The 8,653-nt window shown below is 39.4% G+C and overlaps 1 long non-coding RNA gene across 1 annotated transcript; it reads left to right on the plus strand.

The window, feature by feature from the left end:
• The first annotated feature begins 4,084 nt into the window (after nt 1-4,084).
• On the plus strand, nt 4,085-7,465 carry LOC120722101. The gene is made up of 5 exons (XR_005693355.1): nt 4,085-4,192; nt 4,644-4,714; nt 5,379-5,415; nt 6,038-6,133; nt 6,959-7,465. It is a non-coding gene; the product is annotated as an uncharacterized LOC120722101 (long non-coding RNA).
• Nucleotides 7,466-8,653: the final 1,188 nt, after the last annotated feature.

The following is an 8,653-nucleotide window of genomic DNA, read 5'->3' on the forward strand; positions in this document are numbered from 1 at the left end:
GAATCAGTGGCCTATGGGAATTATTGTCAAGGTTGTTCCCAGCAGAGATGGACTTGTTAGGAAAGTTGAAGTTAAGGTGATACGGAACCAGACAGCGAAGGTCTTCTCTAGACCAGTTTCTCAAGTAATCTTGTTGTTTTCACCACAGGACAATGACTCATCAGCAAGCTAGAGGATTGAGACTGTGGCATAAAGTGGCATATCTTTAATATGCCAGGCAGGGAGTGTCATGGAACGGACATATTATAGTTCTTTAAGAAGTGTTACTACCACCTAGTGGTATCTAAGCAGAATGTCTTTTTTGTAGAGGAAGTGGAATACAGGAAGCAGTGTGCTCTTTAGCTGCTGCAGTGACAGCATTTGTAATCTGATGGCAATCTCTGCAATCCATGTGTTAAAGTCCACAATATCGGCTTCATCCGTAAGTTCATATACATTTAATGTGTATTAGTAAGTTTTAACACTGTTTTGAGTTAAAGCATATGGAGGCAGGTAGATGCTTGTATTTTGTCAGCAGATGTTTTATCTGTGGTCGTGTGTTTTTCACTAGGGCAATGTTATTCTCCCAGTGTAATGGAACATGTCTTCATTGTGTATTTTGTATTCCTTTTCTTTGTACAGTTTTACAAAAAAGAGAGAGAGAGAATTTATTTTCATCATTAAATCCTGCCAAACACAACAAGCGGCCTGTTTCTTGGAGGATGAAGTGCTGGGAATAAAGATTGTTAAGCTAGCTGTATAGCTGAAATTACGTTGCCTGCAACAAACTTTAGTGAGGACAGCATACTCTCTGTCAGACTTGATTCTGTCCCAAGGCACAGTGTTACTACAGTACGTCGATGATGTGCTACTGCAGACCTTCCCAAAGTGTGGGGCCCGCAGAGCCATGGCAGGGGGGGGGGGGCGCGGGATGAAAAGGGGGGGGGGGGGGCGCGGGATGAAAAGGGGGGGAAAAAAATAAAACTCTTGGACACTGCTAGCACGGGCGCCTACAGAAACGCAAAGCAGGAGATGAAGCATAGCTGAATATGTTTCCAAACCAACTTCATTCTAAGCCAAAGACTAGAAAATATGGTGAAGCATATCTTCCCTTTGGCACCTGCACAAGTGCCGAGGTTGGTCTCCCATGCAGAATTGGTTTTCCCTTCGTCGGGAGCAGCGCTGGGCTGTTTAAATCATGGACAAACAGTATCCTACATTCGTGATTTTTAGTTCACAAACACTTTTTGTAATGACTAACTACTCCTGACATTTTGAAGATATACATACTATACTATACTTTATACAGTAAAGTTACAGCGGGATACAAATAATATCAGGCTGATCCTGCCACGATTTGTTCCCCCGGTTCAAATCATGGACAAACAGTATCCCACAGCTGTTTGTTTTTAAACCTATTTTGCACAGAGAGGCATTTTTTGAAAAATGTATTGATAGCAATTGTAACCCATGTGAAATACAGGGCTGCAAAATCCCTTTTGTAATCTAAGGCTATAGCCTGTTATTGTCACAAGGGGGTGCTGTGATGCAGTTTTGTTCTGACGACCTTGCGTCTAGTGCGCAGGAAGTATTACCTGTCTCTTCCTGTGAGATCTTCCCTCTGATGGCGGTCAAGTACGTGTCGGAGCGCATGGAAAAAGTATCTTGGTATGCAATACTGCAACCCGGTTAATGAGACCAGATTGTTTTACGTATAAATGCTAATAAGGTACTCTTTTATTAGGCCCCGAACTCTTACCACAAAGGGAATAACGTCTGTCAAGTTATTTGTGTCTGAAAATCCCGGTGACCTGTTAAGTTAGATGATGTATTTCACTAGCCGATTCAGCTCAGAAACCTTTGAACAAAAACCAATCGGGAGCTATGAGAATCTGGCGTGTTGTTTTACTTCTCCTGTTGTTCTTTACAGTGTGTTATAAGTGTTGAATGCTTTGAGCTAAACGATGCCGATGCTAGATGCGATGCTAGCTGCTAATAGCTGTTAGCCACCCCACCCCACTGAAGGTGGTATTCACGTAGAAGCACTAGCTCTGTTTATATTAGAATGGTTATGTCTTAATAGATATGAGCATATTTCAAGTTTAATAGTATTTGTACTGAATTAAGTTACATTTGCTTGGAAGCCTTAAGGATGAATGTCACTTTCATTGCTATGACTGTTTACATTACTGTTTAAGCTGCTGATGTTCTTTGTTGTGATATAATTTTGATAAAATTGTTGATAGTGGTACAAACAAGTTACTGTAACTCGTGTAACTTGGTAAAGCTAAAGGGAATGCCATTTGTGATTAATACATTTGGAAAAGAAGTTAATGAGCTCATGTTAAGAACACAAAATGTCACGGTTCTGGGTCAGTTTCCACTCAGTATTTTGAGTTTATTATCTTTTGGTTTCATTTTGCATCAGGGATTGTTTTCTTGTTCTCTTGTTGTGTTAATGATGATGATTATGATGTTTATTATTAGAGTTTCATGTTTCTGTTTGTTTAGGATTTCTAGTTCCATGTGTCATTTTCTGTCTGTCTCTCAATGTCGAGTCTGCGTCTTCGTGTGATGGTTTCTTGTTCCTGTTTTATTGTGAAGGTCTTCGTCTCATGTGAGTGTGTTTAGTGTTACCTCTCGTCTCATTAATGACTCCCAGCTGTGTCTCCCACCTGTGTGTAATCTCCCTGTGATTCTCTGAGTGTATTTAAGTCGTGTCTTCTGTGTTTGTAGTTGCTGGTCCGTCTGTGTATCCACCATGCTTCATCCGTGTGTTCCCTGCCGGCACCATCTTGTACCGTCGTCCACCTTGCTTCATGTTTGAGTTCCGGTTCGTATTCAGTAGTTTAGTTGTCTCCAGTATAGTTTAGTGTGATCTCTGTTTCCGTTTTTCCACTGGCGCATTGTGTTCAATAAACCACCTTCACTCCTCCACTACTGCCTGCGATTGGATCCTCATTTATTATTTTTATATGGCTCATCTCACTCGCCGTGACACAAAATGGGAAAAGAAATTGATTGTTCTGCACTGTTTGTGTAGATTGTGGGGTTTTTTTTGGAACTACTAGAAGGATTCTGGAGAACCACTGACGGCGAGAACAGCCCAAATGAGATCCTGGATGATTGTGAAATGGTGTGGCCAGCCATGCGATCGGATTGTGGGATTTGCCTGAGAAACTGATTCAAGCAACCCTGGATTTCAGATAAGCCCTATGCACTACCTTTCCTACCCGGATAATGGGGTTTGCACACTGACAATTCCCCTACAGTACACCTGTTTGGGTTTTCAACAACTTTAAAGGACAATTCAGACTGGACAATTCAAACTTCACAACCGAAACACTTTAATCTGTTTCATTCATTCCAAAGAGCTCTGATACGGTTCAGTATAAATCTTCCATTTAAATGTCTTTATTTTGTTTTACATGTATTCACCTTTAAAATGCACTATTAGTGTGCAATTTGGGTTATTGTGTTGTATATGTATATAAATGGTACTGAGGCAATAAAGGTCCCAGTTATTCACTTCCAAGCCAACTCCTTTTGTGAGTCTCCAAAACAAAGCCTCCTTCTGAACCTGGTAAGATGTCTAGGGTCTCTATTTGAAGTGAGAGTGTACTGGTCCTGAGTAGAGGCGCTACACAAAACGTGGCGAGCCAGCGAGGAGGTTTAATTCCTTTTATTTTTGGAAGTTGAGCAACTGGTGCTTTCATGCCTTTTGGGTCAAATCATTACATTTGTCCATGACATTCTGGGTTGGAGCAACATGGATGTAATCCAAAGTGAAGGTGTCAAAGTACCTAACTCTGTCCTAGTAGGAGGGTTAACAGGTGATGCGGTTGACAATGAGGTTATTGATTACTTAGGGCAGTTTGGTTCTATTGGAAGAGTAATCAAAGTAACTACACTGTAAACTCCAACAGTCTACCTGACTTATAAAGTTTGTGGATATAACAATTAAAATTCCTCACAAAGTTGAAACAACTTAAAACTTCTGTTCGGTTAACGATTCAAACAGTTATAATTGTACATGGCTTAGAAGTTAAGAGTGAATACTGCTTTCTTAATTATGATTTGAGTAAATGTTTTTTCCGAGCTCCGCATGTGGACGTCATGACGTCTTCTCTCTAACCTGAACGACGTTGACAGAAAATTCTGTTCAATATGGCTGCCCTTCTCGAGCGACTGCAGAACACATTTGGAGAAACTTGTAAGTAAAACGGAACCTTCGTTATGTTTATTTTTTCCGTAAAAAAGTATATTAATATGTTGCAGCCAATAACTTTTTTTCGAATGCGCTGTTGTGTTAAAAAGCACAGACCCAGGTGGTGAATAGTTGTTCGCTGTTGTTCGCGCTCTTTTTCAAACATAGATTATGTCGTCAGTTTTAACAGATTAAAACAGTTTTACTAAGAATCACACATAAAGAAAGGGTCTTAGTGATATTTTAACGACCCCTTGCCAACGCAAGAAAGTTGGCGTTTTTACAACAGCACCCTCATTGTTCGGCAGGGGTTTTTTTTTTTCTCTTCTCATTAGCATCATTCAAAAGTGACTTAGCTAGCAGTGGCAACTTCTATCTAAAACAATTTAAATATAGCAAGGTGTTGTATATTTAGTGTGCTGATAAGGTTTTCAATATTTTTATTTTTTCTTCCAAGGCTGAAGACCAAAGACGGAAGAAAAAAAAATTCAGACTGCAATTAATTTCAGGTGGAGACAGTAAACACAGGTGAGTTGAAAGATCTATTGAAGAGACCTTTCTTCATGGCCATTAAAACATTTTTAGGTTAAAAGACCTGTGTCATGAGTCGCTGTGCAGCAGGCAGGAGTTGGACCCAAAATGCAGGACTCAGACTCAGGGGATGAACTCAAAATCACAGCTTTAATTGCTGCTCACAGAAAACGAGCATACAAAACTAAACTGGGAAAATATAAACTCACAGCTTGCAGAGAGGCACACAAGGAAACACACAGCTTGAGGGACAACGCAGCACTGACTCAGAGAAACACAGGGTTTAAATACAATGGGAAGTAACGAGGGGAATGAGACACAGAAGGAGAGCACAGCTGGGAGAAATCAGAACTGACAAGACAAGGGAGCAAAGTGGGATACACTCACATGAGACACAGACCTTCAAAGTAAAACAGGAATTAGCACAGATGCAAACTAGACTAGGGGAGACAGAGCAACTAAGAAACACAGAGGGCAGCTACCAAATACTCAGAACTAAACAGAATACAAGAACACCAAACTAAGACACTACACTAAAGAATACGCTGGGACAACAAAGAGAACTAAGAACATAATACAAAAAACTCAGAGGCACAAGAAACTCAAAACACTGGGTCACTGACCCAGGACCGTGACAACCTTTTTTTTAAATCATGTGCAGATCTACCAAGGGTCAGTGGCACAGTTCACCTTTTGTGGTAAGTTATAACACTTCATATGTGGTCACATAAGTAAGTTGTTTCATCAGTTGTTCAGTTCTTATAAAATGTTGTATAATTGTACCAAATCACTGAGGATACATCCAATGTGTAAATCACAATCAACAATTTTACTGTGATATTCGCTCGTGTTTAGAGAATCTCCATTATCTTTGTTACTAAGTTTCCATTTTTGTAGGGCCAAATTTGTATTAAAAATTAATATTTTCATATGATGTGAAATGACTCAATCATTTCTAATTTTTAGAAGAAACCATTAAGTCCCTTAAGGTGAAGATTTCATATATTGATAATGATAAAATTAACACAAATTAAAAGTTTCACTGATAAACACACAATTTTTCCTTGCTTTGAACCCCATGTTCTATATAGATTACAGCTCTGATCTGGAGAACACTATTTTAAAATACTGTGTAGGGTTTTTGTCAAATGATTAAGAAACAGACTCTCTGTCACAAGAGACAGAAAGGTTGTATCTTAAAAGAAAAGTCTCCAAAATTTAGTAGAGTCTGATGTCATGCAGTTTCATAAACATGTATTCTCCCCAAAGAATGACACCTGAAAACTTTGCGTTAAATGAACTTTTCTTTTCCCTTTTTAGGAGGCGCCTGATATCAACGTGAAACGCACTGCAGTACTTCGTGCCCTTCCTGTATACCTGTGGGAGGAGGACCCAGAATTGTTTTAGACATGTAATGTAAGTGTATTTTTGCATTACTTAAATTCTGCCAGTAAGATAAAATGCTATGGATTTTTTTAAATACAATTTAATACCCTAGCAGCTACCAAATTGTACAAACAAAATACCCTCTCTTTAGAACACACACACACACACACACACACACACACACACACACACACACACACACACACACACACACACACACACAGGTCAGGAGCAGGGCACAGGCGTATCACAGCACTATGGCTATGCTGCAGGTGGCCCAAAAACCAGGCTGAAGTCAAGATTTAGTTTCTTTTTGAGATAAAGTCATGAAATAAAAAAAATACTTTTTTTTTTTTTTTTTTTTTTAGAAAAATAACAAAAATACAAATTATGTAATGCAAGAAGCTAACACGTTAATGTACATTTTTCAAAAAAAGTAGAGTACCCTAACTCGTTACAAAGTAACCCACTACACTGCTGAATGTTTTGCTAGATTACAGGTCATGTCACATTCTCTCAAACAAACCTTACTTATTTAATTGGGGCGATCGTGGCTCAAGAGTTGGGAGTTCGCCTTGTAATCAGAAGGTTGCCGGTTCGAGCCCCGGCTCCAACAGTCTCGGTCGTTGTGTCCTTGGGCAAGACACTTCACCCGTTGCCTACTGGTGGTGGTCAGAGGGCCCGCTGGTGCCAGTGTCCGGCAGCCTCGCCTCTGTCAGTGTGCCCCAGGGTGGCTGTGGCTACAATGTAGCTGCCATCACCAGTGTGTGAATGTGTGTGAATGTCTGGATGACTGAATGTGTAAAGCGCTCTACAAATACAGGCCATTTACCATTGATACTGTGTCTATTCCAGGCGGACGCATTGGATGAGTCGACCCTCATTGACACTTCAGTTGCCCTTCTCACAGTGGTTACCGACGGCGCTTCCCAGTCCAGTCCATTTTACTTCCTCAAGCATGGCTGTTGTGGTGAAAGGCGACTAGGTGATGCGTGATATTCCCAGATTTGCAAATGCATTTGCTTTATTGTTTGGCTTGATCTATGCTCTGCATTTAGACTACCCCAGGAAGCTGGTTCACACATTTGCCTTTGTCCAAAATATCTTCATGGGGCTTGATGACGGCAAACCCCTGAAACCCCTGCCTACATGCTCTTAAGGAATATAAGGCAATGTTTGTTAGGACACGCACTCTGTTACTGAGCACTTTGTTTGAAGCACTTTAAGTTTACTACAGGCTTTGGGTGGATTTAACTCCATCAGTTTACCTAATTTTCCTATACTTGACTGCCTTATCTGGTTATTTGGAAGCTGATCGTCTTTGTACCCATTTTAAAAAATTGTTTTTCATTTCTATTTAAAAAAAAAAAAAAAAAAAAAAAAAGTGATTAGTATTTGACTTTTTGTTTTGCATTTTTGTGTATTTTGAGAAAGATGCAATTAGGACTGATGTCGTCCTTTGTGATTTTATAAAAAGATAAATGTTCTACACAGAATTTATAATGCTCACTTTATGGTGCCGATGTCCATGTTAGTTGTTTTATAAAAACATTTGTGATGTTTTTAAATTTTCATGAAAAAATGTTAAATAAACAAAATGTAAAGTAACTGAATTTCTGTACTTTTTTTTTTTTTTTTTTTAGTAGTCTACACTCAAACATTGAAACATAAATATCTTTTAATTAATAATCAGATAATTTGAGTTTAGGTTGTAATATAATTGCGTTGTGTTGCATCAAAATAATAAACTACAAGAAACACAAAAATATTGAAATTAAAGTATACAGTCTTTGAGTAAAGCTCAATTAATAAAATATAAAATATAATTTAAAATTTTTAGGTTAACAATAAATACAAATTTTGAGTACCCCATACTTAGAAGATATGAGTTTTTGTACTTAAATCTTTTGAGGTAATCAGTTTCCACAAAAGTTTTAAGTTCAGTCAACTTGTTCGGGTTTACAGTGTAGCACAGAGGCACAGTTTAAAAACACAGCCATTGTGGAGTTCCAATCAGGTGAACCAGTCCAGTTCCTTAAGGATAGCTTGCCTTGCAAAAGACAAAGCCGTAACCCAAGTGTTGTCCATCATATCCAGCTTCTGTCTGCACTGTATGCTGCAGACAGGGGTTCATGTTTAACCCATTATTACCTAACTGAACTGAAAGGGCTTGCTAAACTGAGCGGTGCAGATTTTGAGAACGTTTTGCTGGATGAGCTGGCCAGAATGAAGGAGTCCACTGAGAGTAACCCCACAGTTGGACCAAATGTAACAGTGCCTAATCAGAATCTGCAGCTCACTAGTGACACAGACCAAGATGAACCAGCCATCATAGCGCATCAAAGTCCTGTTAAACTGGGCAGTGATTTAACCCACTTGCCTGAGCATAACTCTCACTCATCCTCTCCAAGTGTAGAGGTGACTCCCTCGCACAGAAAAACCACTATCTACTTACCACCTGAACAGCTCACTACACCTGAAGTACAGAGAGTAGTAGTTGAGCATGTCATTAAGAACAATGAAATGCCTTCTCAAGGTCATACAAAGCTC

Source organism: Simochromis diagramma, unplaced genomic scaffold (genome assembly GCF_900408965.1).
Source record: "Simochromis diagramma unplaced genomic scaffold, fSimDia1.1 OVJJ01000082.1, whole genome shotgun sequence".
NCBI lineage: Eukaryota > Metazoa > Chordata > Actinopteri > Cichliformes > Cichlidae > Simochromis > Simochromis diagramma.